The sequence below is a fragment of the Lepisosteus platostomus genome, chromosome 3 (genome assembly GCF_059453375.1).
Source record: "Lepisosteus platostomus isolate fLepPlt1 chromosome 3, fLepPlt1.hap1, whole genome shotgun sequence".
Taxonomy (NCBI): domain Eukaryota; kingdom Metazoa; phylum Chordata; class Actinopteri; order Semionotiformes; family Lepisosteidae; genus Lepisosteus; species Lepisosteus platostomus.
In genome coordinates this window covers 917785-944924 of record NC_142613.1, presented here as the reverse complement: position 1 = coordinate 944924, position 27140 = coordinate 917785, and the positions used below count along the sequence as shown (strand labels likewise).

The 27140-nt window shown below is 48.3% G+C and overlaps 1 protein-coding gene across 7 annotated transcripts in view; it reads right to left on the bottom strand.

Annotated features, from left to right (window-relative positions):
- Window positions 1–27140, bottom strand: part of foxp3a (forkhead box P3a) — a 54136-nt gene that overhangs the window by 25966 nt on the left and 1030 nt on the right. For 2 of the 7 annotated variants that reach the window (XM_088623672.1, XM_088623682.1), the window contains exons 1-2: window positions 17140–17201; window positions 12225–12326 (exon numbers count right to left, since the gene is read on the bottom strand). The gene's annotated coding sequence lies outside the window, so the exon portion shown is untranslated. Of the gene's footprint in view, window positions 1–12109; window positions 12327–17139; window positions 17202–19391; window positions 26105–26427; window positions 26632–27140 lie in introns of those variants that run through there. The other 5 variants (XM_088623673.1, XM_088623674.1, XM_088623676.1 and 2 more) reach the window with 5 other exon arrangements.

Here is a 27140-nt window from a genome sequence, read left to right as displayed (position 1 = left end):
AGAAGAAAAACTGGACGAGGCATGAAGAGAATTAAAGTTTTCCTGGAGGGGTAAAAATCAGAACAGAATCTTTCCATTGTACCTCTCCGGTAGAAGGTGATTCCAGGCCTTCTGGGCTTGTTTAAAAACATGTGAATGACAAGCCTGCACCACTGGAGTGCTGTTCTTTCTCAAAACTAACTGATCAGGCCGGTGTCCCTCGATCAGTGTGAGAAAACACAGGATCTCCTCAATTTCTCAATTAGTAATTGAAGTGAACCAACTCACTTTGCAGTATGAAAGCAGCTCTGCTACAATGCCATTCCTCAGGGACCAGGGGCTGAAGATCACTGGACTAGATCGTGTAAAATTCTTGCACAGTTCACATTTAACCTCCGTTCTTCATGTTCTGTAAACCCAGGTACAAAAAGCTGTATTTATAATCATGCACTGCCATGCAAAACACCTTACCCTCACCAGACACTGCATTTTAGAAGCCTGATAATTGATTTATCAGTTCTGTCAAATTAGTGACATCACCAATGATCACTCAAACACACTCCACTCCTCAGTGACTCGTGCAGTACTGCGCAAGACTCCCCCAGGTGTGACAGTGCAGTCCATTGCAAGGACCCCCCCCCAGCAATAGCGCCTTCTTAGCCACCTGTGTGGACTGGAGAGGCTCTCAACAGCAGTGTCTGCAGCAGCACCGGAATCAGAACTCCGTAAGGCTGCAGGGGTTGAGTGAAACTTCTTGCACTCATCTCCAGGTTTAAACAGCACTGACAGAAGCCAGTTCCCCCTGCTGGGGCACAGGACCTGTCTGTGTTAAGCCTCCCAGTGCATCGCCTGTAAGCTCCAGGAACTCTGAAGGGGAAATGGCCCGGGAGTGGCTTAACGGGAGGTTTCTCAGAGCCTTCACCAGTCTCCACCGTGCCCTCTCGCACCTGTGGAGCTCTCTGCAGCTGCCACAAGAGCCTCCATCACCAGACCTTGGCTTCGCTCTCCTGGAGAGACTGTTCAGCCAAATGGAGACACTTGCCAGCTCCTCATTCGCACTTCTGTGTTGCAAGTTCTCAGCAGCCCTTTCCAGGAATGCTGCTTTTACCCGAACAGCTTTGATGGCAGATGGAGAAAAAATAGTCAGAAAACAACAGGCAATAACCGCTGTTGAACAGTTATGATAATGCTTCTTAACAGTGTGCTGATGCACAAGAGGAAACACGACAGTCCTTCACAAGAATAGACTGCTGCGCGCGCTTTCTGACTCGAGGAAAAAATTTGATTATTTGCATTGCAAGAATCAGATACCTTATCATTTTCAAAATGCTTATCAAGGCTGGGTTTACAGCAGACTTTCAAAAAGCTTTCAAATGATCTTGTGATTCATTTGAAAGAGAGAATGAAAAATTGAACCGATTCAGCGTGCCTCAGTATGCATACTCATTGACCCCTTTGAAATCAGGTCAGTCAGACCTCATCTTAAGAATGACTGATCTCATTGTAGAAACCTGCTCAGTTACTTACAGGAAATGAAGATGACAAATCCCATGCTTTTATGCTTTAAAAGACTTGGCTCAGAAAGAGAACTACTGAGATTGAAAAAAAAAACAGTTTCGAAGATCTACCATGTGGAGAGAGAGAGAGAGACAGGAATGAAATAGCCGAGCTCAGCTGTAGAGGCTGAATTCAGCTCAACACACATGTTGAATTTGAAACAAACTCATAAAGGGCAACAAATACAAAAATGGTCATAAAGGTTTCTGGTGTTCTTAAAGGTCAGACATGATGTTTGGGAGACCTTTTCCATTAAAGCAGGCTTCTAGAAATACACCAGGATCCATTCTAACCCACACTAAATACCCCTCCAGGGGTGTGTATAATGCTCATGGGCAGCGAAAACGAAACAGTGTTCGTTTTCAGGTACTGAATCAACAGAACAAGCTTAGCACTCCCGTGCTAGAAGCACTGCACTGGCTCCCAGTGTCTTGTAGACACACTTTTATAATTTTATCATTTCTACAAGATACAATTTAATTGCACCTCGAGGAACTGGGCTCCCTCAATATTTCCTCAATTAATAAAATTGTGTCCCCCATGTTACAAAATGAATAGTGCTGGAATCAGTTCAGGAATGTCCTACACTGACAGGCTACAAGGACCGAATCTCTTTAGTCTTGAACAGGGAAGACCACCAGGGACTTGAGCCAAGTATTCAAACTCCTCAGAAGGCATTCGCCAAGTTAACACAGTGGACATGAGCAGGATCAGTAGTGAAACACGGACCACGGGACACAGATGGACACACTAAATCTAAAACCAAGCACAGGAGGCAGGTCTTTACTCAAAGGGCAGTGGGAGTGTGGAGCAAACTACCCTGTTGTTGAAGCCAATGCCCTGGCTTCTTTCAAGAAACATCTGGATGTGATTCTGGGATCAATTAGCTACTAATTCTTAACTTTTGCGTTCTTAAGTCATCTATTGAACTTTCCTGTATCTCATCAGAAGACCACAGGGAGCAGAGCTGAGGAATTCTCTCTTCATGTCCCTAAGAAACATCCTCAGCTCCTTACATTGTGCTTTTAACCTGTTTTCTAAAGCTTTGAATTAGACAATGACTTGCACACTTTCATTAAGAAAACTTTACAATTTACAGCTCAAAAACTGAATTCCACAAACAGTACAATCTGCAAACGGTATCGCATTAGGGTGTATTATACTCATACAGAGAATCACTGAGATTTGGACTTTGGTGCCTTCTAATCCTGCACATTGTGTGAGTTATTGGCAACTAAAGGAGTTCAGTTCATTTAAAACTGAAATTAAACCATGATCTGGTCACGCTGCTTTGAATTGTGTTCTATGTAACACACTGTTATGATGACTTTGAAGAGAGAAAGTTGTCTAATGTAATATTAAGTTATAAACATTGTAGGAGTAACATTATGAAAAGTTAAACAGTGAAGGAAAACAGACAAATATGGCTCTAGTAGAAATGCTTCAGTAGAGTTCAACAATACTTTGGACTCTACAATGAAAAGTGCTATACCACTGTAAGCAAGTTCCTGATTAATCAATTAAGTGTATTTAATAAATATTGAGGAATAATATGGTTGCACTGTATTAAAAGGTGCTGAGGCAAATATAAAATCTTTGTTCTCTTCAGAATACTTACATTCTATATCAAAGATCACAAAGACGGCTACCAGAAGAACTGGTGTAGATGCTTTCAAGTGAACTGATGGAGATGAGTACAGCAGTAATTCAAAACAGCAGCTTGACTGCGCTGTGTGAGCCCTGAGCTGTAATGGGCTCTACTGTCTACTGTCCCTTCTGCACATACAGGAGACCCGATGGCTTGGGCGATGGATTCAGACTTGTAGAGGTCTTAGCTCACTTTTATGTTGTATTTCTTGGTGGTTTCAAATTTTGTGCCCTCACCCTTCTGGGATACGAATCAAGACTCGTGAAGCCCTGCAAGGCTGATTCCCAGGGAGTCACAGGGTATACTGTGGTTAACAGCCATCGCAGTCTGCTAGTCAAGATCACAAAGTGTTAGAGCAGAAGGAAGAATTGTCGTAGATGCTTCAAAATAAGTGACACACATTAGTAAAGCAGGAATGAGAAGCTCCACTGCCCCTGCCTCACCTCAGCGTCAGTGTCAGAGAAGCAGACTCCCACTGCGCACTGCTGTACAGCATGTCAAGGGGAAACAACACATTCTCCCAGCAACCAGCACAGGAGATGGAGCCTGGGACCAACACCGGCACCGGCACCGGCACCGGCACCGGCGGAGACGTTCACGCCTCACTCCAGCGCCCGGGACCCGAGACCGAGCTCGGAGACGAGCGGCTCCCCCCACCAGGCCTCCGCAGACGCAGGCGATGGAGGACAGAGGCAGTTTGTTTTTCTGAAAGAGGACGGGGGAAATAACTCTTCCTGTCCCCCTCTTCTGACGGCGGCGTGTGTGTAGGAGAGCCGTAAGTCTTGAGTCACCCAGCTTTCATTTTGTCAGAACTTCCATTTTACCCTTTGACTCATGAGCCTTTGTCTGCTTTCAGTCCTCTTCTTTTAACAGTATTTCATCCACTTTCACCTTTTCAGCATTATTCTGGCCTCAAATTTGAATTTCCTTAGAAAAACAAAGCAGAGTTTTCTCTTTTTATCTTATCTCCTAATTCTGACATACTTTCTTTTTCTTCTCAGTAATTTTCTTGAGAATGCATTATCTTGTTACATGATATTTGGGACATTTTGTTTTTTTCAAGATTTCTCCAAAATTGTTGCAACAGTTGATGGTAAACTTGTGAGATAACGTGCGTCTCATGCTGACACGATAATTGTTTTGTGTGTTAATCAATATTTTTATTAAAACTATAAAAGCACTGGCATCATTGGACAAGTAGAACCAATATTTTTATTTAACCACGGAATTCAGACAAACCCATCTAAGAATAATACATTCCAAAACATAAGTGATAGAAAAACAATTCAACATACTTACAGACGAGCACTGAGCCCCACACACAGAGCAGAGAGGAGCACTGAGCCTCAACACACAGAACAGAGAGGAGCACTGAGCCCCACACACACAGAACAGAGAGGAGCATTGAGCCCCACACACAGAGCAGAGAGGAGCACTGAGCCCCACACACAGAGCAGAAAGGAGCACTGAGCCTCAACACTCAGAGCAGAGAGGAGCACTGAGCCCCACACACACAGAACAGAGAGGAGCACTGAGCCCCACACACAGAGCAGAAAGGAGCACTGAGCCTCAACACACAGAGCAGAGAGGAGCACTGAGCCCCACACACACAGAACAGAGAGGAGCACTGAGCCCCACACACACAGAACAGAGAGGAGCACTGAGCCCCACACACACAGAGCAGAGAGGAGCACTGAGCCCCACACACACAGAACAGAGAGGAGCACTGAGCCCCACACACACAGAGCAGAGAGGAGCACTGAGCCTCAACACACAGAACAGAGAGGAGCACTGAGCCCCACACACAGAACAGAGAGGAGCACTGAGCCCCACACACACAGAGCAGAGAGGAGCACTGAGCCCCACACACACAGAACAGAGAGGAGCACTGAGCCCCACACACACAGAGCAGAGAGGAGCACTGAGCCCCACACTCACAGAGCAGAGAGGAGCACTGAGCCCCACACTCACAGAGCAGAGAGGAGCACTGAGCCCCACACTCACAGAGCAGAGAGGAGCACTGACTCCACACACAGAGCAGAAAGGAGCACTGAGCCTCACACACACAGAGCAGAGAGGAACACTGAGCCCCACACACACAGAACAGAGAGGAGCACTGAGCCTCAACACACAGAGCAGAGAGGAGCACTGAGCCCCACACTCACAGAGCAGAGAGGAGCACTGAGCCCCCACACACACAGAGCAGAGAGGAGCACTGAGCCCCACACACACAGAGCAGAGAGGAGCACTGACTCCACACTCACAGAGCAGAGAGGAGCACTGAGCCCCACACACAGAGCAGAAAGGAGCACTGAGCCTCACACACACAGAGCAGAGAGGAACACTGAGCCCCACACACACAGAACAGAGAGGAGCACTGAGCCTCAACACACAGAGCAGAGAGGAGCACTGAGCCCCACACTCACAGAGCAGAGAGGAGCACTGAGCCCCCACACACACAGAGCAGAGAGGAGCACTGAGCCCCACACACACAGAGCAGAGAGGAGCACTGACCCCACACACAGAGCAGAGAGGAGCACTGAGCCCCACACACACAGAGCAGAGAGGAGCACTGAGCCCCCACACACACAGAGCAGAGAGGAGCACTGACCCCACACACAGAGCAGAGAGGAGCACTGAGCCCCACACACACAGAGCAGAGAGGAGCACTGAGCCCCCACACACACAGAGCAGAGAGGAGCACTGACCCCACACACAGAGCAGAGAGGAGCACTGAGCCCCACACACACAGAGCAGAGAGGAGCACTGAGCCCCACACACACAGAGCAGAGAGGAGCACTGAGCCCCCACACACACAGAGCAGAGAGGAGCACTGAGCCCCACACACAGAGCCAAGACACACCTTTCTGACAAACTTATGACAACCTTTTGTTATAATTCCAGACACATATTTTAGGCATTCTGAAGATTATTCCTAGATCATTCCTATGGCAAAACATGAAAATTATTTTATTCTCTTGACTCTTCTGGACAGGCAATCAGCAGAACACTACAGAGCAAAGTAGGACACATCAAAAAAAGTTCTTGTGTCATGGGAGCTGATTAGAAGGGGCTCTAAATATACAGTATCCTGAGGTCTCCAACGTATAGTTCTGCATCTCTGCACTTTATTTAAATTAAGTCATCCATCAAAGACTTTTTAACAATATTTATTACAGTTAAAAAAAATGGTAACTTCTCGTTTCCTCTGCATGGTGCAACTGTACATGGACATAAATCTGTATATATGTTTCTAACATCTAGGATCTCTCTGTTCGTGCCAAAGAAGGGCTGAAGTTCATTATGTCAGCATCTCCCTTATTACTAATCAGCACTACCTGTGTTTGGGTGTTTACAGCAGGAATCGAGGGTGTCTGAAGTATTACAATGGAACTCAAGACGGATCAGAAATCGTGCTCTAATTTGCATAACGAGATCTCGGCTCTGTCATTAACGATGTTTATGTTTTTGTTCTTCACACAAAATCGATTTCCCGTGGGTTCTGTTTCTCCAACACAGGCCAGTATCACGCCAAGAGCTGCCACTTTCACATCCACTGGTCAAGGTGACACCGCTGCTGGCTGTGCAGGTGGGCTCTGTGCCCCTGAAGCCCACAACAGATCAGAGCCGTGCTCTTCGAGACACCCTTAGTGGCTCACAGTGCTTTCAACACCGAACAGTGAACTATACGAAAACAAGACAGAGGTCCTGCATCTCGTTACTTTCAACAATACACAGTACTTTCCAAAACACTCACTGTTACTGTTACACTGTAACTGAGGAGAACGAAATGTCAACACATATCTGCGCTGATAAACTACACTCATCTTCAACTGTTCAACTCTTAATGTTTATAAACTTTTAAAACTCACACAGGAATGAAGATGACAAACGTTTCAGAAATCTTAACATTCAAAACTATTCATTATTCAGTATTAATAATCATCCAGAAAATATTAATTATGTGTTTAATTATCACAAAAGGATAAAACCCAAAAGTAAAATACTGTGAGGATCACTACTAATTTCTAAAACAGAGATAACCTGTTTTCAGACTACTGAATTAAAACCAACAGGCGCTTTTGTTTGCCAGCATATTCTTAGCATTAACTGACATTTTCTTTGTTGTAATAACTGAGTAAAATGGATCAAAGTTGAGTGGAAAATATTGTACTTCTCCCATTTGAATGAAATTCTGTATTACTGTGATACAAAGAGTCACTGCCCACACATAGCCCCCACACTCCTGCTTCTTCAGAAAACTCCAAAACGCCATCGGCTGGGCACTGCCACAGACACGACAGATTATTGTCCACATGTGTCTCCAAATGTACTTTAACCAGCCTGATTGTTATTTATGGTCCATCCAAATGTATTTACAATGCCATTTCTTGTTTTTGATAAAAAGTGAAGTCTTAGCGTTACTCTACTGTATTGAGTAAAGTCTTGTTTCTAAAAAAAATGTGTTTTCCTGCTTGCATGATGCTTCAAGATTTGTTCTGCTTTGGAGCCTTCAGATTTACTACTTAATATTATTATTATTACTCAACATTTTCAGAAAAAGACCAGAATAAAGGCAGAAACTGAACTAATCAGTTGATTCAGACGCAGCGTGATAAAAATATCCACATTCAACGGCAATTCTGAAGATCATCAAAGCAATTCAAGAGTACGTGTATTTAAGAAAACGGAATATTTAAAATGTGTTAATAAACATGAAAAAAGAAATGACTAATATGAGTGAATAATTTCATATCAAGAACAATCTGGAGAAAAAAATGTGTCACAGATTTGGTAGATATAAGTAAAACTATTAACCAGCATGGTGGTAAGAAATTCTCTGGTTTCTTTAAGTTGTTGGATTTTAAGTCAAAACATTATAATTATATTAAAGAATAAAACATTACTATAAGTTAAAACATTATTAGTAGTAAGTTATTAATACCTAGTTGTAATTAAGAGTTTAATTAATACTACCATTTTAAAAAATGCTGAGCACATGACAAATTCTAGTTTTTCTCTTCAGCAACAAAATAGCCACTCAGAATGTTTAAAAAAGCAATAGAAGAGTGCACTTTGAGCCTGTATCAGTGCACACAGACGACTGACCTGCTACTGTTGAGCTCTCAGAGATATTTGAGGTTCGATTTCCCAATGGGCAAACTATGGACTAATGGCACGTTTAATTTCATTTCTACAAAGCAGGAACATTCTAACAATTTGCAAATCACGTCTGAAAAAATCAGCAAATTTAATGTTTTAGGGTTCCTTCCTCTGATATTACCAATAGTACACAATAGTACTACACGGACCAAGCAAACACCAAACAGGGACACATACGGGCACAGGGACATCTGAATGTACTGCTTTGCCTTAATGTATCACACAACACCAAAACACTTTACTCCTGCTGTAAACCACCTTGTTTCTGGGTACTGCTCAATCCTAACCAATTCAATGTAGTCAATTCAGTTCAATACAATTATTGTGTAAAATGTAAGTCATTTCAATTAATTTAAATGCCTCAGCATTTGAAAGCCAATATATTTTAAAATCCATTATCAGATTCATCAAAGAGTTTGGTGGAAGTGCATGCAACCCCTGGTCTTTTTATATTCTGCACTAATGGAAAAACCCAACTATAACACCATCTTCAGTAGCATGTGTGTCGGTAGATGGAAATGAGTAAAAATCAGGGTCCTATTGTCTCGTACCCTGTCCTTCTGTATTAACTGCGCGCGTGGTTCAGAAGCAGGCTGAGTGCATGTGAACAGTGGAGCACACCTGTTTTGGGGCTGTGTGACGCAAAGCCACCAAGCAGAAACAACACAAGCTCCTCTCCTTCCACTCATGTCTCCTCTCCCACTGTGGGTGAGCAGGAGCTGGCAGGGCTCCTGTGGGAATCCCAATGCCACAGCTCGAGCAGCACCGGATACTGGTGACGTTTCCCGAAAACACCAGTAGTGGAATGTTCCAGAAGTCACTGAGGTAGCTGCCCCCATGTTGTGCTGTTCGTACGCCTCACCGCTTGGTCTAACACTCCCACAGACTCAGTCCCTCAGTCACGAGCACAGCGCCAGTCTCTCTTCCCAGCAGCTGGTGGGAACAGCAGCCCTGACTGGGAGGCAGGCTGGAGCAGTGGTGTGGGTTGTGGGTTCATGATTGGGTGGCTCAGGGTTCGAACCCCAGGTATACTCTTGGCCCAGGCTGATCCTGCCATAAGAATGGGTCCAAATGAAAGTTGCTCTGGATGAAACTATCAGTGAGTGGAAACAGTTCAAGGTACAAAGAGGCTACAGTTTGCTATTGAACAGCAGGCACACTCTAATTCAGATATCTCTCATTTTGTGAATTTCAAGGTTTTGAAATCCCATCATCTAACGTCAACCAGCAGCACAGTGACACCCGCAGCTGTGTGAGAGCTTGTTAGGTTATTTAGCCTAATGCAGCTCAGTGGATTTGCAATATTATACCACACATCTTCTGCACATCAGCTTTGCTCTGAAACTGTTTGGCCCCCTCAGAGTTAGGTCATGCTGGGATAGCTAAATGACACACTTGAGAAACAGGCACAGACTGTGTCTGGTGGGATAAGAAAGTGTGACTTCGCATGAGTATGAGTAGGATTTGTTCCAGACTGGGTCTGTTTTACACTGCAGAGGCTTCTAATAGTGGCTGTGCTCCTGAAAACATTCTACGCTCCTTCAAGCATTTGGAGATTGCTTGCTGTGCATCTCAGTTGCAATTGACAAACAACTATCCAGGATAGGGACGCGGGTGAGACGGAATCTATGCCAGCAAGCAAGGGGAATAAAAGCAGGGCACACCCTGGACAGGACACCAGTCCATGACAGGGCACACACAGACACAAACACCCTGGACAGGACACCAGTCCATCGCAGGGCACACACAGACACAAACACCCTGGACAGGACACCAGTCCATCGCAGGGCACACACAGACACAAACACCCTGGACAGGACACCAGTCCATCACAGGGCCACACACACACACACCAGGGCCAGTTTTCCCAGATCCCACCAGCCTGTCCTCGGACTGTGGGAAAAAACAGAGCACCCCGAAGAAACCCACATGAAAATGGGGAGACCATGCAAACTCCACACAGACAGCACCCCAGGTCCGGAATTGAACACCAGATGTTTTTCTGTTTCAGAATTACTATGAAACGCCCACAGTAGGATGTGCAACTCGTAAAGAAATAAAATAACAGGAAAATGAAGAAATTAACCACTTCTACACCGCTGTACTGTACATCAAAGGCACATCTGTCTATGGGAACAGTGTACTGTAAGCGAATGCAAAAAGATTCTTATAAACACTGTTCACTACATCCCAGCTCACACCCAGTCCTATAAACCTTATGCAAGATCTTCTAAGCTAAGCTAAGTTTTATTTCGAATGATCAAATAGATCACATTTTATTTTATAAATGATCACCCTGTTTTCATTTTGAAGCCCTTTAGAAGTTCTTAAATAAATGCGGAACAATTGAAGACGTTTATAAAGCCCGGTATTAATGTTTGTCTGTCGTTTAATTTCCTCCCAATCAGATTCACCACCCAGTCGATACGATAGACAGCTTTGGTAGGAAGAGATAGGTTAATTATTTTTTTAATGCAACAACAAACAGATTTCAGACATGTAGAGAGAGCAGCATTTTTCTCTCATCTTGACATCTATTGTCAAAGGGGCACTGACAGTCTCCCTGACGTGACAGTGTGATATTACAGTGAGAGCACGGCCCATTCCCTGAAGCCCTACAGAAGATGTGCCTCTCCAACACCTGTTGTTATAAGACTGTACCTCCAGTCTAAAGGTCCTTTCTTTAAATGTTCAAAATGAAATCTTTCACCTCTTTCAATCTGCACACCATGATAAACGCACAGGGAAGCCACAGTGCAGCGAGGGGAGCAGCAACCTTGAGCCACACAAAGCAGATCAAAGGGAGTAGAAGGAGAAGCCATTCAATTTCTCCATAGGAGATGCACTGCGAACCGAAGGCACTGTGCTCTGTGGCAGCAGGTTAACCTGCAAAGGCATTTCGGAAAATTAACAAAGCCTCCTCTATGTAAAGATCAGTATCCGACTACTTCCTCCCTTGCACAGCTGAGATTTCCTTTACTATGCAAAGGTTTGTCATAGATTGTGGACACAAACTGATTTAGCACACGGGCACTCAGGGGTGCAGGGAGCACACTGCCTCAGGTGCTGCTGTGGACCATCTATGGGCCTCCAGAGGCACAGGTGCTCCCCGCTGCTGCAGACCCCTGGGCGGACACACTCCCCACCCCACCGCACCGCACAGCGGCTTCTCCTGGACGGCTTAATTTATTTTTTGAAGTCACAGCATTTCGACACAGGATTGCGTGAGAAACCGAACTCTCAAACAAATCTAACCCACACTTCCAGCTAATCGAGAGGAGAGAAAAACGCAAATTTCTTATAATACATCCCGTTGGCCCACTTGCTGGGTCTGGAACGACCTAAGGAGCAGTAAAATGAGAGGACAGCGAGGGGGATAAGGGGTGAAGGGGTTCCTTTTCCTGAGAGTACAGCCCCAAAAAAGGACAGTATTTACCGATCATACTGTTTCAGCACAGTTCCAAAGAACTACAGCTTCATTTTCAGAGCTTGTCAGTCTTCCTGCTGATACACACACACCCTCCCTGCAGAGCTCCAGGCACGTTCTAAGTCTGCGCTTCTCAAACCTCCTGGACTACACTCTGGAGGACGAAAGAAAAGGCTGGGAGGAGAATCAGGCTGCCTTAAAAACAAGCTCGCGTGTGCAGCGCCTATCTCTCGCCGTGACCTCTCAGCCAGCGCTAGACAGTGGCCTAGCGGAAACAGGAACGACGAGCTGCTCCGAACCCTCCACCTCCCCACCCTCCTCACCCCCGTACTCACCAAACACACCGAGAGCTAGACCCCTGGCCGTGACCGAGCACTTCCAAACCAAACGCTACCCTGGAAAGGAAAAGAAGAAAACTAAAAAAGAACATAAAAAGTGTGTCATCTTTACCTCACACCTTCTCTCTCTCTCTCGCTCTCCCACTGCTGACGCGCTGACAAACTGAGGTTTAGCGTTGCAAAAGCTTGAAAGGAGATCCAGGCTGCCTGTTATCTGAAAAGAAGAGAGAATCTCATCACTTTTTTCCACCCCTGTTTGCTGCCTTGTGTTCATGCGTGTGGTTTGAGACAGCTCTTGGCCACGTCCCCCGGGCGAGCAGGGAAGCTCGGGAGCCGGAGAGAGACGCGGAGGGTCTGGTGTGTGAATGGGAGGGATGCAGGGGCAGGTTCCTCGAGGAGGGGGCTGAACTCAGGCGATCTCGCCGTCTGCTCTGGGCCCCATGGCTGAGAAAGGAAAGGAGGGGGGGGGTTCGGCATGGCCCCGGCGGCCGGGCCCTTCGAACCCGCGCGCGCCACGCACGAATCCAGCGTGCAGCTCGGCGGGAAGGAGGGGCAGGAGCGGAAGAGCGCCCTCTTCAGGCCGCACCCTGCGGTCGCATGCAGGGTCCCATCAACCGCACCCCCTGAGCCAGGCGACTACCGCGACAGGCACCCCAAACTCTCCTGGGAACGTGAGATCAGGGTCTCTTTTAAATCCTTTTTTAACTGCCCCATCCAAAATATTTTTTTACCCTCACCTCACCTCCCCTTTACCTGCGCTGCCTCTCACGGGGCCGAGCTTCAGGAATAGCACAGTCACTTTCAGACAAACTCAAACCGCAACCAGTTTCTTCAATGCATTTCCACAGAGATCTCCTATCCCCCTTGTCTCATAAATAACAGCCCTTCCCTCACGATTCCGTAAAAGACCACACAGCCAGTGATGTGACATTACAGCACTACTCATTATTAATCTTGCCAGTTAGCATGAATGTCTCCATTGTTACCGATAACTTCCTAACCAAAAGCATTTTTATTCACGCAACAGAAAATTCTGCAAAATTCTCGGAAATCTATGGTGAATGCCACATACTGAACGTCACACTCCTTCCATCAGAAAACTGGACGAGCCCTGCTAAGATGTATGAAATCTGCTGACATCATCCTGTCTGCAAAGCTGCGCCCCTGCAATTATAAACTTTTTTAAACTGCTACATGCAAACGTATGGTGTCGCTCAACACAAGGGGCAGGCAAACGCGTGGTAAGACAGCCACTAGAGAAGAGAACAGGGAAAACGATTCGCTCTGCTTTCACGCTTCAGCGTGACAGCTTCCCGATCAGTCTGCCGGCTTGCTCTGTGGAACGGAAGCAGCCGCCATCATTAACGGCACTTGAGTACACAGCGTCTAACGAAAATCAAGGCGCTGCCTGCTCAGACACGGGTTCGAGAGCTGTCTCTGCAGTGAAGCTCGGGGCCGGCGGTGACGAGGAGACAACGCCCTGAGCGGACTGGGTTCTGTTTCCCTGTCGCAGCAGGGCGGCCCGAGCAGAAACCTGAGACTGAGCCACCAGTGTGGCCTGCAGTACTGGGAGGGCAGACGGCACCAGCCCCGCACTGACTGTCCTGTCTCCCAGTGGCCGGTGGGAGCTCTCTCAGCTTGGGGACCTGCCCGCTGTGAGACTCGCGCCTGAAACTGCGCACAGCTCCTCTGTCACACTGCCAGCGCTGCCCAGCATCCACGAGAAATCAACACACAACCCCTGAAGCGTGCTTCTGGACCCAAACTCACCACTCACACACTGAGACACTCTGAACAAACTTCAGCGTCATCTCAGAAACCAACGCAGCTCTCCCTCAAAACCTCCAGAATTAATATCATGTTCTGCACTTTCTCTTCAAAAACAAAGGTAACATAAATATCTCCACAATGTTCAGAATGAGGTCAATTGAAGTCATTTAGAAAACAAGTAAATAACAAGTCTAGTTTAAGGACCTCCCTTGCCCTGCTTCATTAACTTAAATCGAAAATTACATGTAAGTAAAAATACAATTAGTAAAAGATAAACACAGAAGAACAGTAATTAAATCATGCCCCAGAATAAGGGCACGTAGTGATAACTTTTTGATAATTAACAGAAGAGAGAAACAATATTCTATTTTTGAAATACATGTTTTTCATAATGTTGACAAAATACAGCAATAAGAAATTATTTAGCTATTCATTTTACATCTTTTTGATTTTACTAGGCAGCAGTATAGTCTGTTCGAAAAACAAACAAACATTTACACAACAGATGTTTTTATAAATCATTTAACTAATGATGCAAAACTCCTCTGCCTTCTAACAAGTGCCCATACAGTCAGGTTGAACACTCATTTTGCATTTTGTAGAATCATTTTTTATTGTAAAAGTGAGAAGAAAATGAACAAGCTGGAAATGTGCCCGGCCTTGAAAAAATATATTTATTTTAATTAGCACTTTGCTCAAACCAGTTTAGTTTGGAGTAATGTCCGTTTGATCTAGTAAGGCTTTATTTTAAGGCTTGTCATTAGAGACATACAATACACAAGTATAGATCCGTACAGTATATGAATCAAAGTGGTAAGTGTGCCCTTTCCTTACCACTACATTAGTCCCACGAGAAATGTATTCTGTTCATATATACTGTAGCAAGTGCCCAGCACAAATATCAAACTATTCCATGTGACTAGACAGGGTTGGATTTCAACATTGTCCTGAACTGAAAGAGATTACCCTAAAAAATAAGGAGATCTTCTGAGACAAGCTGTGGTGTTTGTCTGTTCACAGTATACATGTAATAACGGCCAGCCAACTGCTATTACAGTGATTACAGCTAATCAATGCTATCTGTACTGGCCAGGAAGGGGCAAACTGAGTTTTGTATAAGATTTATCATTAACAAAAACTAAATAGTCACTTTGGTATCTGCAACCAACAGACGTCAGTGAACACTGAGAATAAGCACACTTATAAACTTCATAAAATTATTGTTGCTGCTGCTTGTCTTTTCCTGCTGAGTAATTAAGCTACAGTTCTCGGTTTAGCAAAGGTGTAAAGCTTAATGCAAAAACTATTGCAATTCTGTTTAAGGGCAATTCAGAAATTCCACCCTGCCTCTCAGTGCACCAGTTTACAAGGAGTCTCATGTCATGGTCACACTGATATTAGCATGAACCGCATCTCACAGGACCTTCAACCAGGTGTGGAAAATGAAGCTAGGAAAGGAGATTTCTATAAATAACTGGCAACACACTTCTGCAACACAAGGTTCAGCTTGCTAGGGAACAGGTCTGAGAACAGACGGAAGAAATAAACAGGTTCTGAAAACATTAACGCCTTGCCTTAAACCGCCAGGCACATACAGCAGCGGGCTGCTTCAGCAAAGGACAGACAACAGTCCTACAGCTAACTACAGCAAGAGAGAAAACAGGCACATTAATGTAGACCTGCTAAAAGTCTAAAAGGGAGGACATGACATAACGAATGAGTGGAAATGAAGAGCTAAAAAACACACGAAAGCTATGATATAATAAGAATTTAGACAACTGCTGTGAATTGCTTTTTAATCTCAAGCAGTTAAAAACAGAGCCATCAATTTGCTAGGACGATGTTTCATTCAAGAGAATCAAAAACAATGCACTTCTAACCTATCCAGCTGCAGGAAGTCAGAAGATCGAACTTTGAGATAGAAAATCCCATTTTTTCCAAGGACAGAAAGCTCGTGTCATGTTGCGCAGCTGCTCACAAGGGATGCTGCTGTTGTGTGTGTCCGGCCCGGCCGGGCTGCTGTGTTGATTTCTCGGCCAGGCCTCTTCCCTGACGTGTGTGTCACGCGTCTGGGCGGCAGGGAGCTGCTGGTTCAGGGGGCAGGAGCGCGACCCTGAAACTCGGCCCACCCTGGTCCCGGCCGACAGAGGCGGGCGGGGGGCTTCCCGAGCGAGGGACCCCTCGGCCTGCCCACGGACATCGCGCGGCCTCGATCCGCGGCCAAGTCCGCCGGGGGTCACGGCCCGCGCCCCCTTAAAACCAGGAGACAAGAGACGGGGAGAGGAGAAGATGCCGAAACTCTCAAACGCGCCCTCAAAGCGAAACAGGGCCGTGTGTCACACTCAAGGTCAAAACGCCTTCTGCGGCTTGGGCAGGATTGGACTATTATTCCACTGGTGGACTATTTGACTGCTTGGCCTCCACATGGCAAGTACAGTGAGGAACCACTACAGACGGCTTTACAAACAGAAGAATCTCAGAGGAAATATATTTAAAAAAAACAAAGCCAGACCTACTTCTTCACGTTTTCACCAATTCTACTTCACCTACGATCCTCCAGTCCTACAGCTATAACCATATATTACTGGAAACCCGATGCACAAAGAAAGCCGATTGCTCACAGATCTGTTAAACTACATTTAATTATTTCTAGGATGAATCATCATGTGATTATGGTGCTCTCACGATCTGAACAATTCCAGATCCAGGGCACAGCCAGCACAGTACAGTCTCCAGCTTGGTGGTCAGCTGCTCCTGGACACTGACCGCGAGCCCAAACGTCTCTCCGAACACGCTGTCGATCAGCTCTCTCGGCATCTCGGACAAGCGCCAAAAAGACCTCGAGATCCTCTTGAAAGAAATATGACACACTGACTGAGGCAGACCAAAATAAGCTCCGAGTGTGGACTAGTTTGCGTATATTTATTCTGGTGAAAGAAAGACTCGTCTGAATGCCTACGTCTGAAGGCAGACAGTCCCTGCATACCGCTGTCGAAAGGTACAGAGTGAGGCTCTGCTTTTCAAGATCTGTGCTAAAAACCAGAACTGATAAGGAACCCGAAAGACTGGCAGGATTGGAGGTGAATAGGTTAGGTTCACATTCACCGATGCCACCGCTGTGTCTTATCACAGCAATAATACGATCTTACTATACAACAGTTAAAGCAACAAAGCAATATTACATAAAAATAATGCCAAAGTAATAAAGGATCAATAACAGCAATAGCTTCTTGTCTGTTAAGCTACTTAAAACTCACCTTGAGGTCTTAACCACGGCAGCGGATGAAGTGATCTCACAGACCGAACACCGAGCGCCATTAGTTTTTATAGCAAAAAAAAAAAGGGTTTCATTTTGACTTCAAAGCGGAAATTAAATTTTAGCCTTTTTCTGCACTTTCTCCAGTCCCCCAAAAAGGTAAAATAGGAAGTAGTATCACACTACAGAGCTGCAGAGTTGAAGTGGGACAGAGCCCAGCCTCCCCTCTCTCAGACCCACCCGGGTCAGAACCTCTCTCAGTCCGGGCCCTGAAGCACCAGTCTGCCAGAGACGCTGGCCCAGCAGCAGAATCAGTGACTGGCGGGGGAACAGGGACATCGATACCTATTAACTGGCTGACTGGTTGGTTAATTGGTTGATTGGCGGAGTGACTGTTATCTATAAAATAACCGATATAAATAATAACCTTTATCAGGATTCCAGATAAAGAGGCTGGATGGCAACAGAGAAAGATAAAGTTTGTGACTGGCAGAAAGAAACTTACTTAGTGTGCCTTCTAAATGACATACTTATCGGACACATGGCTGAAGAAATTAAGTAGTGAATCGATGTGTTAATTAACCAGTGAACGTCTTCTCCTTGGGAAGAAGCTTTTAAAGGCAGTATTGCTGTGGGGCTGACAGGAGAGATGGGGTCACACGCTTCTGTGTGGGGGCCTCACTACGCCAGAGCCCCACAGATACCCCCTCGCTGGCCGCCAAGGCCCCAAGGCGCGGCGACCCTGCAAACCGCCGCCCCACTGGGCCAAGGCAGCGTTAATCACGGGAGGAGACAGACGCCGCAGACGTGGGGGGTCTTTCCGGACGCAGCAGGTCGAGGACGCTGGAACTCCCCCCACAGGCTGTTCCCTCCAAACAGTCCTCCGTCCCGCCCGCCGGACTGTCCCAGTACGGCCCGGCTGTGCCGGCTGCCATAGGGCCAGCCAGCGGGGACCCGCTCCGGCGGGAATTTCAAGGTTGGCCTCTGATCCCAGGCCGCGCCCCGAGCTCCGCCCCGCCCGCACACCCGCGACCCCCGACCCCCGACCGAGCGGGGGCTCAGCCGGGGCCGGCAGGCGCGGAAATTGTCTAGAAATATTGCGTTTGGAAATTAGTATACAGAAATGTGTCAACACTCAGCACATTCATCCTGCTGAGCACTGAGGCTGCTAAGAACACCTACTCTGACTAATCTTGGGTTACGACTTTCCATCGATATTTCCTATTACATTATAGAAGTGAGTGCAATTCTTGACGATGCAAATATTAATAACCCAGGCGGGGTGACTGTGCTAAAACCAGCACTGTACTGCTAGAAGAAAGCCCTGAGACAAACAGAAAACCACAAGCTGAAGATCTGGGGAAAAACATCTCGCAAGAAGCTTCTCCCTGCTGAGCCTGCAGGAGGCCTGGCGCTGGGCTGGGCCTGGCTGCGCCACTCGGCTGCTTGGGTCCGGGACCCGGGACAGAGGTGTGTACTGGCCCCCTGCTGTCAAGGGGCTCGGGCGGGAGACTTGCAGTGGGAGCAGAGTCAGCTCTGCTGCGGAGAGTCTCGGCCCGCCTCCTGTGCCCAGCCCGCCCAGCCTGGCTGCCCGTCTGGACCGCAGTGACTGCAGCCCAGCGGCCCTCTCACGCCCCGGTTCAGCCACGCGGCCCGGGCCCTGGGTCGCGCCCCCCGCGCTGGTCCCGCGACAGGGGCCCGCGGGGAGCCCATCCGGCACCGCCGAGCGCCGGCCCGCAGAGACGAGACGGCGCCGGCGCCGTGCCCCCCCCCCAACCAGGGCCCCGGGCCTGCGGCGAGGAGGGCGCCCAGGGCACAGCGGGGCGGGAGACGGAATCGCGTGCGGCGACTTCCGGAACCTCTGCCGGCGCGGAGCGCGTGGCGGCAGCCATGGTGCCCCCCGGGGCCCGGACGCCATCCGCCCCGCATGGGGAATCTGAAAAAAACCATTACGCGCGGGAAAGTCCGCGGCCGCGCGAGATGACGCGGGTGTGCTCGGGCTAGGACACCGCCTGTGTCTTTCTTGGTACATGGCATGTCAGCTTCGAGCATTATTTTTAGCAAAAAACACTCCAATCTGTTCTTTTTGTGGTTGACAAAGGTCAATCTGCTACCGTTGTGTGAAGAAAAACATTTTCAAAAAAGCGCCCCTTTGCCTCGCTCCAGGAAGTGTTTGGGTTAAGCTTCTTGATTTCCTTTTTCAAAAAACCTGATAAACACCAATTTTTTTTTCCTCCGTGTGCGTTTTATTACCGTGAAATGACAAGAACAGCCGCGCGCTCGTGTTCGCAGGAATCAGAGGCTCTCGTCACCGCGGCGCAGCGAGACACAGGCGGCGGCCCGGTTCTGGAGAGCCCGCTAGCCGGAGGAAGGGACCTGCGGCGAGCCGTGAAAGCTGGCTGTAGAGATCTCCCACCACAGCCCCCCGGCGACTGACCGCAGGCCCTTGCGCGCCGCAGCCGGGCCTGGTTCTGCCAGCCCTGCGTGACCCCGATCACACGGCCGCGTCAGGTGCTCAGCAGAGCCGACTCACCTTGCGGCACAGCAGGTTAGAAAGGAGAGAGGGCCAGTCAGTCCACGCAGGTCGATCGCTTGGCCAGGAGCAGGGACGATCTCCCGCCTCCACAGGCGCAGTGCAAGCCCTAGCAAAGAGAAGCACACAGCCTTCACAGCTGAGGAGGGACAGGGAGGGGTGCACTCGCCCCCCCGCACGCCTGCATGAAGACAAAGATGCAGCGCAGGACTCTGCTCGCTCGTCCCTGTGGCACACCTGCACTGTATGGCGTGATCATGAAGTACCGGACTGGGTCTCCGTCTCTGTCCAGTAGGACACCAGTCTGCGGAGAGTTTGGGGTGAGCGTGCAGGGCCCTGCGCCTCACATCACTGGCGATGCGTTAGTTCACCCAGCTTTCTCCCAGTTAGGAAATGTCAGCTTGTGAGCTGAGGACTTTCTGACAGTAGTTCATCACACACAAGATCTTTTTTCAGTCTTTGTCATCTACATTTCGAGTCTCTGGGCTTTTTACTCCATTGTGGCTATTTTACGCGGTGAGAGGTTCGTATCTGATCTACAGCAGGGTGTGTCACAAAAACCCTAAAGATCTAGACGGGCATTTCAAGCATGTGTTGAAATATTGGGCTTTGGGGAAATCCCTGGTTAAATATTTAGGGATAAGGAGAAATTGTATTATATCTACAAGTAACTCCCTCTGAAAAACAGATTGGCCACCAGCTGGAAAAGCGCCATTTTGAAGAAGCGATCGTTCTGCTGCGTTCAGCCCTTACTGGCTTCACACTTGCTGTAGATCAGACTCTGAGAACTACCCACCTCATCGAGCAGGAACTAAGTCACATTTTCATTCGAGTAGAAATGGACGTCTTGGCACGTCATTGTGATCCAGTAGTAGCTGCAATGGAATTAGGATAACCACCAGAACCAGTCGCGTTACTGACACAGCTCCAATCATCACACACACGGACCTTGTTTTTCATGTTATTACCAATTATTCTGTGGCGATGCCATTGACCCACGAGGCTTGATACTTGACTTACAGTAATTACCTTTAAGTGAATGCATAGACAACCGTTAGTCACTTCTAAATAAAGACATACAGGTCGTTTCGGTGAAACAGAAAACAGGAAAAGGAGAATTTTACTTGTGTTCATGTGTAAGTGCACATGTCCACTGTTCATGCTGTCTCAGCACACACACACACTTGCAGACACAGAAATACAGATTCATATCTGCTGTATATAAGCAGATACCTACAGTACATGTGCGACGTGCCCACACTAGACTCTTCAAAGCGAATTCCCTGGCCGGTTTTCAGCTCTGAAGCCGAGCTGTACAGAAATCGCAACAAGAGTTTGAATCTTTATTTTACAGCGATGACCCTGTATAGCCAGTCTGTTCTACACGAACCGGTTCATTAACGCCAGCGCGACAAGACTCTTGGCGAGGCCCGAGGTGGGGAGAGCGGTTTGAAAAGCAGTTGCTCGGGGTGAACTAGACACGCTTCGACACGGAGGCGCCGCCGGCCAGCGCCGGGGCCGCACGGCGGTGCTCTACCGCACTAACCTTTTCGGAGTCCGTGATGCAGCGCTGGGGACTTTTCCCGGTGAAATCACCAGCTCTTGTAGTACAGTAAGATACAGTGTGGCCTTTCGAAGGTACACACCAAAAAAAGAAACTGTGGTATCTTTGGTATCAGTTAGTCAAAACAAACGGAAGGCTTTGTAAAAACAGTAGAAGAAAAAAACACAAAACCAACTATTTATAACCGTCTCGCCCTTACCCCCGGTCTCAGATGACTGGGTGTACCGGACAGAATTGTACCGGATCAGAAAGGGACTCTGCGCTCATGCGGGGGCCGGTGCCAGGCGGTGTCGGGCGGCCCTGCCGGTCCACACAGCTGCCCCCCGGCCCGACCGCCTGCGTCAGGCCCTGCACCGCGTGCCAGGCCCACCGGCCTGTCCGCGTCTCGCGCCGCGGCGCCACTCGAGCCCTGCTGCAGTTCGCTGTCGAGGCCCCGCGTGCGATAGCGCTCACTTTAGCTGCTGTGGGGGGGCTGTGGGGTGTCTCTGGGCGGGAGGGGGGTGAGAGAGCGGGATGGCCACCTCGGCCTCCTGCCTCTCCTGAACGATGGAGCGCGAGGGGGGTGCGGCATCGGGGCACGCGCATGGGAGCCCCCCACGGGGCCGCCGAGCACGAGGGGCGGCTGTGGGGCTCCCGCCGGGGTACCCCGGTTCCCTCGGGAGGGCGCGTCTGGCGGGGACACCCCAGCCGTCCGACAGAGCAGGACGCGCGGCGGGAGAGGACGGCTGGGGGACTTAACTCCAGATCAGCAGGCATGAAAAGTCAAGACCGACGATGATTCAGGTACAACAGAGGGTGAATCACTGAAGATTGAAATTGATTAACGTCAGGTGCCTAATTCACCGATATTCGCTGCAGTTTTTTTCTCTCTTGCTAATCGTGCCGTTTCATGTAACACCCTTTGGCAGTATATGATTCACTCTTGTTTCGAGAGAAAAGGTGCAACACTCACAAAAAAAGACTTCCCAAAAGTCAAAAGAAAGACTTTAAAGACTTTTGCAGTTGCATCACAGGTCGAGCAACGCCCGCTCGTGCGTCTTCTCGGATGCAGACGGCGGATCACGCGCCGGTCGTCTCGGCCGCCGAACCCCGGCCGGCGCGCGGCACGGAAAACACACACAAACCCAGACTGGGCGGAGAGCAGGGCTTCGTGTCTTTTTTCTTCATTTCAAATAAAATCATTTTATTTGTCCAACAAATTAAAAGCCCAATGTTTGCTTCGCGTCTCTTACTCGTGACAAACTGACGCTCACGGGGCACATTTAACAACTGTGCATTAAAAGTAAATTTCAGAAAGATGCAAACATCTGCAAATATTACAACCGATCGTATGCTCCCCACGGGAACACTGTATATCCGAAGAGGAGTACACGTCTGAATTAAATTTAACCTTAAACGATGTATCCTGTTAATCATTTTATTTTTTAAAAGCTGTTGAAAATGCTGCAATATATGTTTTTAGAAATATCTATATTTGGGACAGTGAAGTTTAATGTAAGAGATGGCGCACTCCAGTCTGTTGCTCCAGAGCTGAAGGCCGTAAAAGCCAGCGCTACTGAGCTGGTTGCATGATCAAACTCTCCCCCTCACTCCGCTCTCCCTCCTCCTGTCGGCGCGACAGGATGCGTTTCCCCTCGCTCGGCTGGTACAGCCCCTGTTCCCTCGCCACTCTCTTCTCACGACTTGTTTCTCTCAAACGTTAAAAAACCCTTCTTAAGCAGAAACTCCTCTTCCAGACAGCGCCTGGTAGCGCGGTCTGCAGCCTCGCTCCGGCTGCGTCAATAAAACACGCGCCGGCAAGATTCTCGCCAGCCTCCTCACGCGTGGAAAACCATCACAGAAATCGCCCTGTCCGAGTGATCCCGTGGACGCGTCTGTGGGAAACGTTCGGAAGAATTTGAAAATCAATTATTTTTTCCCCCAAGGAATAAAAATGAGCAATTTTTATTCCACAGATATTTTGTGCGTGGAAATTTACAAAAACGCAAGTGTGTCACTTGCGCGTGGAAGGTAATTTAACAAGGGTGTAACACCGTCCCGAGACGCTTCCACGCCTGGTTCAACTACCGTTTGAGAAAATGCAACGTCACTGGCCGATGTCATACACAGGCCAGAAAGACTTTCTTCACTGACCAACTTCAGCTCCATCACTGACCGTCCATAACAGAAACTGCGCACTTGATAGTGCTGAGCGCCTCAAGACAAGCGAGAAGCGGGAACACGTGCTATGCTCTTCGACGTGTAAAAGAACAGTTGATGTCTTCCACGTGATTAAGAGCTGAACTTTTTTAGATCACCTTGATGAATGCCAAGAAACTCATTTTCCTAACTGACGTGTTTGCATATCAGTCATAAACCTGCAAGTACTGAGAGCATGCTGCAGCTAATGACTCTGAACAACCACGCGCACAGACCCAGTCTAGCCACACAGCTGTCACCAGTCCATACTGTGTATTCACAGCGCTCCGCTTAAAAACACTCTGACAATTGGGTGTGATTGCCTCTGTGATTGCCTCTGAGAAGCAGCAAGATCGGTTCTGCTGACAGAATTAATTACTGATCAACACTGCTTCTGCAAAGAGATTAGAAGCAGTCAAGCTTCAACACTCAGAACCTCCACCAGTGTTTTCTGCTGTTAGAACAAACGGGCCTGTTTATTCATACAGACAAGTCTGGGCGAGGAGAATCTGAGCTTGTCGTTTCATTTAATTTGTATTAATAATATCTTCAAAAGCCTGATCACAACATCAAGATCAATTATACTGTACATGAGTAGACAATATGAAGAGTCGGAATAGCTAATCCATCACATTTACCAATCAATCACTGACTTGTTCAAGACAAGGAGCACAAGACTCTCTGTTTACCTCTGTATAAATGCATAAAGGCAAAAGGCTGCTTTTACATGCAAATGGATTTCAAAACAGATCTATTATGAGTAAGTAAGCTAAAGACAAAATGACTACATTTTCAGCAGAAGATAACCACAGAATAAGATTTCTGCATGAAGAAGAAATACTATGATACTGGTGATGAAAGCCTAAATCAACTTTTCATACGACTGATTTACCATTAACTAACTGCAATTAACTTTTGTTACGTTTCAGATGCCTATTTTAAGACGTCAGCCTTCTTATTAAACACAGACGCGCTGATTGGTGCTCAAATATAATTACATATTTACTTAATACAGTACATACTGTATACTTAATACTGTACATTAGGAATTATATCAAGGATAAGACCTACTGTAGCTGATTAAATCAGACTCTAAAAATCAGCACCACTGCCCAGAAAGGGGTTTACGCAGCAGCTACTAGAGTCCCTGCCCTGAAAGGCATATCATACACAGACAGCACCAGTCCATCACAGGACACACACACTCACACACCCTGGACAGAACACCAGTCCATCACAGGACACACACTCACACACCCTGGACAGGACACCAGTCCATCACAGGACACACACACTCACACACCCTGGACAGGACACCAGTCCATCACAGGACACACACACTCACACACCCTGGACAGGACACCAGTTCATCACAGGACACACACACTCACACACCCTGGACAGGGCACCAGTCCATCACAGGACACACACACTCACACACCCTGGACAGGACACCAGTCCATCACAGGACACACACACTCACACACCCTGGACAGGACACCAGTCCATCACTGGGCACACAGACACATGCACACACCAGGGCCAGTCGTCCCAGAAGCCAATTAACCCACCAGCATGTCTCTGGAGTGCGGGAGGAAACCGGAGTGCCCGGAGGACATCCACACGCACATGGGGAGACCGTGCAAGCTCCACACAGAAAGCACCCCGGGTCCAGGACTGACGCTAACAACTGCGCCAGGACGCCCGCCCGCATCCCGAATCTTTTAAGGCTATTCTAATCTCGCCCCAAGCCTGAGGCTTAACAAAACAAGTGAGCCGAAGTGGGCTCACAACTGGAAACGAGCAGAGGGCCTTCCTCACGAGCCCAGGGAGACCAGATCAGCCTCCGATACCGCAGGAGGGGCCGGCGCACGGCGGTCCGGCCCGCCACAAGCCCAGCAGGCCAGAGGAGGCCCTGAGCTCTTCTGTCTGTCCTCCGTCCCCCCCTCGGCACAGGGCGGCGTCAGCAGCAGCGCTCAGAAAGGGGACAATCCCTCCGACTCGGCACCCGCGGGGCCTGTGCCCGTGCGAACTGGTGCAGATGCCAGCGCTTTCTCATCTCTGCACTTCCACGTTTTCGGGTTCGTGCTGAGGGACTTCCCCGTGCGCTCTGATGAGCGAACCGAGAGGCATTAAAGGCGGCCCCGAGAGCGTGTCCGGTTTCCCTGCGGCGTCGCGGCTCCAGCCGGTTGAGTGGAAGGGGCCAGCGGGCAGCCGGGCCAGCGGGCAGCCGGGCCAGCGGGCAGCTCACACGGGCGCGAGGCCCCGGCGCCCCCCTGCCACTGCGCTCGGGAGATCGAACTGGCTGGCGCAGGTTCCTCGCAGCCTTGCTCGCTTCAGGCCTCAGTGCCAACGGATTCTTGCACGACTCCTCACTGCTCCAGTCCTGCAGAGCTGCCGCCCATGTTGGCACCCTGCACCTCAGAACTGCCCCTCCCTACTGAAAGAGGAAAAGACATGGCTTCTGGGCCACACTTATTGTTCAATGATGCCCTTCGGGCGTTGATGGAACAGCCATTCTTCTGGTTTTCGATTGAGCACTATTTCTGGGTGTGCGTGTGGAAATGCAGAGACGTGAAACAGGCGGGCTGCTTTGTTCTTTTGTTGTTGTTTTCTTATAAAATGCATCGGGGATGTGAGACAACTCCCACATGTGGTTTAAATTCCCCATCAGTTGCAGATGTCTGCTTTCTGAATGACAAAGACAAGCCAACAGGTTATGTTTATGTGTGACTCTGCCTGAAGAAACACACAGCTGGGGTTACTGACAAGATGTGATCCACCATGCGGTGAAATAACAATAATAACAGCTAGATGTTTCAACACGATTTTCTTTCATGTTTACTGACTCAGCACATTCCAGCCACAATACTGCGTCAGCACTCAGGCCCACACACCACTCCAGGTTCCATTGAGATATTGAAAAATATTGCATACATTTCACTGGCTGATATGAGCTCATAGTGTCAGATCTCTGTACAGGCAGAAAGGAAAATGATTGTGGGTTCACTCACCTTTTGTCATCCTAACACCACTGCAGTGAGAGGAGAGAGAGACAGGCTGACATCGCCCGGAGCGAGCCCTGCAGGGAGAGACAGGCTGACTTCACCTGGAGCGAGCCCTGCAGGGAGAGACAGGCTGACATCGCCTGGATTGAGTCCTGCCGGGAGAGACAGAGAGAGGAGAGAGAGACAGGCTGACATCGCCTGGAGCGAGCCCTGCAGGGAGAGGAGAGACAGTGGTTGCCAAGGCTTTAGGTACACAATCGGTCTCACAGTGAGAGCTCAGAGCCAGCTCTCCTCGTTATGGCCTTCTAGCCTGGAGCAGGTAGGGCAGGAGAGGCTGCTGGTGTCTATACTGTACTTAAACACACAGTTTCCATCTCCCCATGGACTGCAAAGTTACACAGCTACAGCATGAGCTCAAGATCATCACACTCAACATCACACTGAAATCAAAAGTGACACAAGTCAAGGACTGTAACATGAGAGCTTACTGTACACTATATAGATATACTGCTATGCAGTACCCAGCCACTCCCTAGTAATTTGCCTTTGCTGTGACAGGGGCATCTGAAAGCACAGCCGTTCTGCTCACATCCTCCCCTTGATTTAACAGACAAAGGCGCCGCCTTGTGGCAGAACCAGGTATTACTCCCCCCCATACGCTTTTATACTGACGACGCTGTTTTGTGAAATGACGTCATGCAATGGAAGCAAACCGTGTT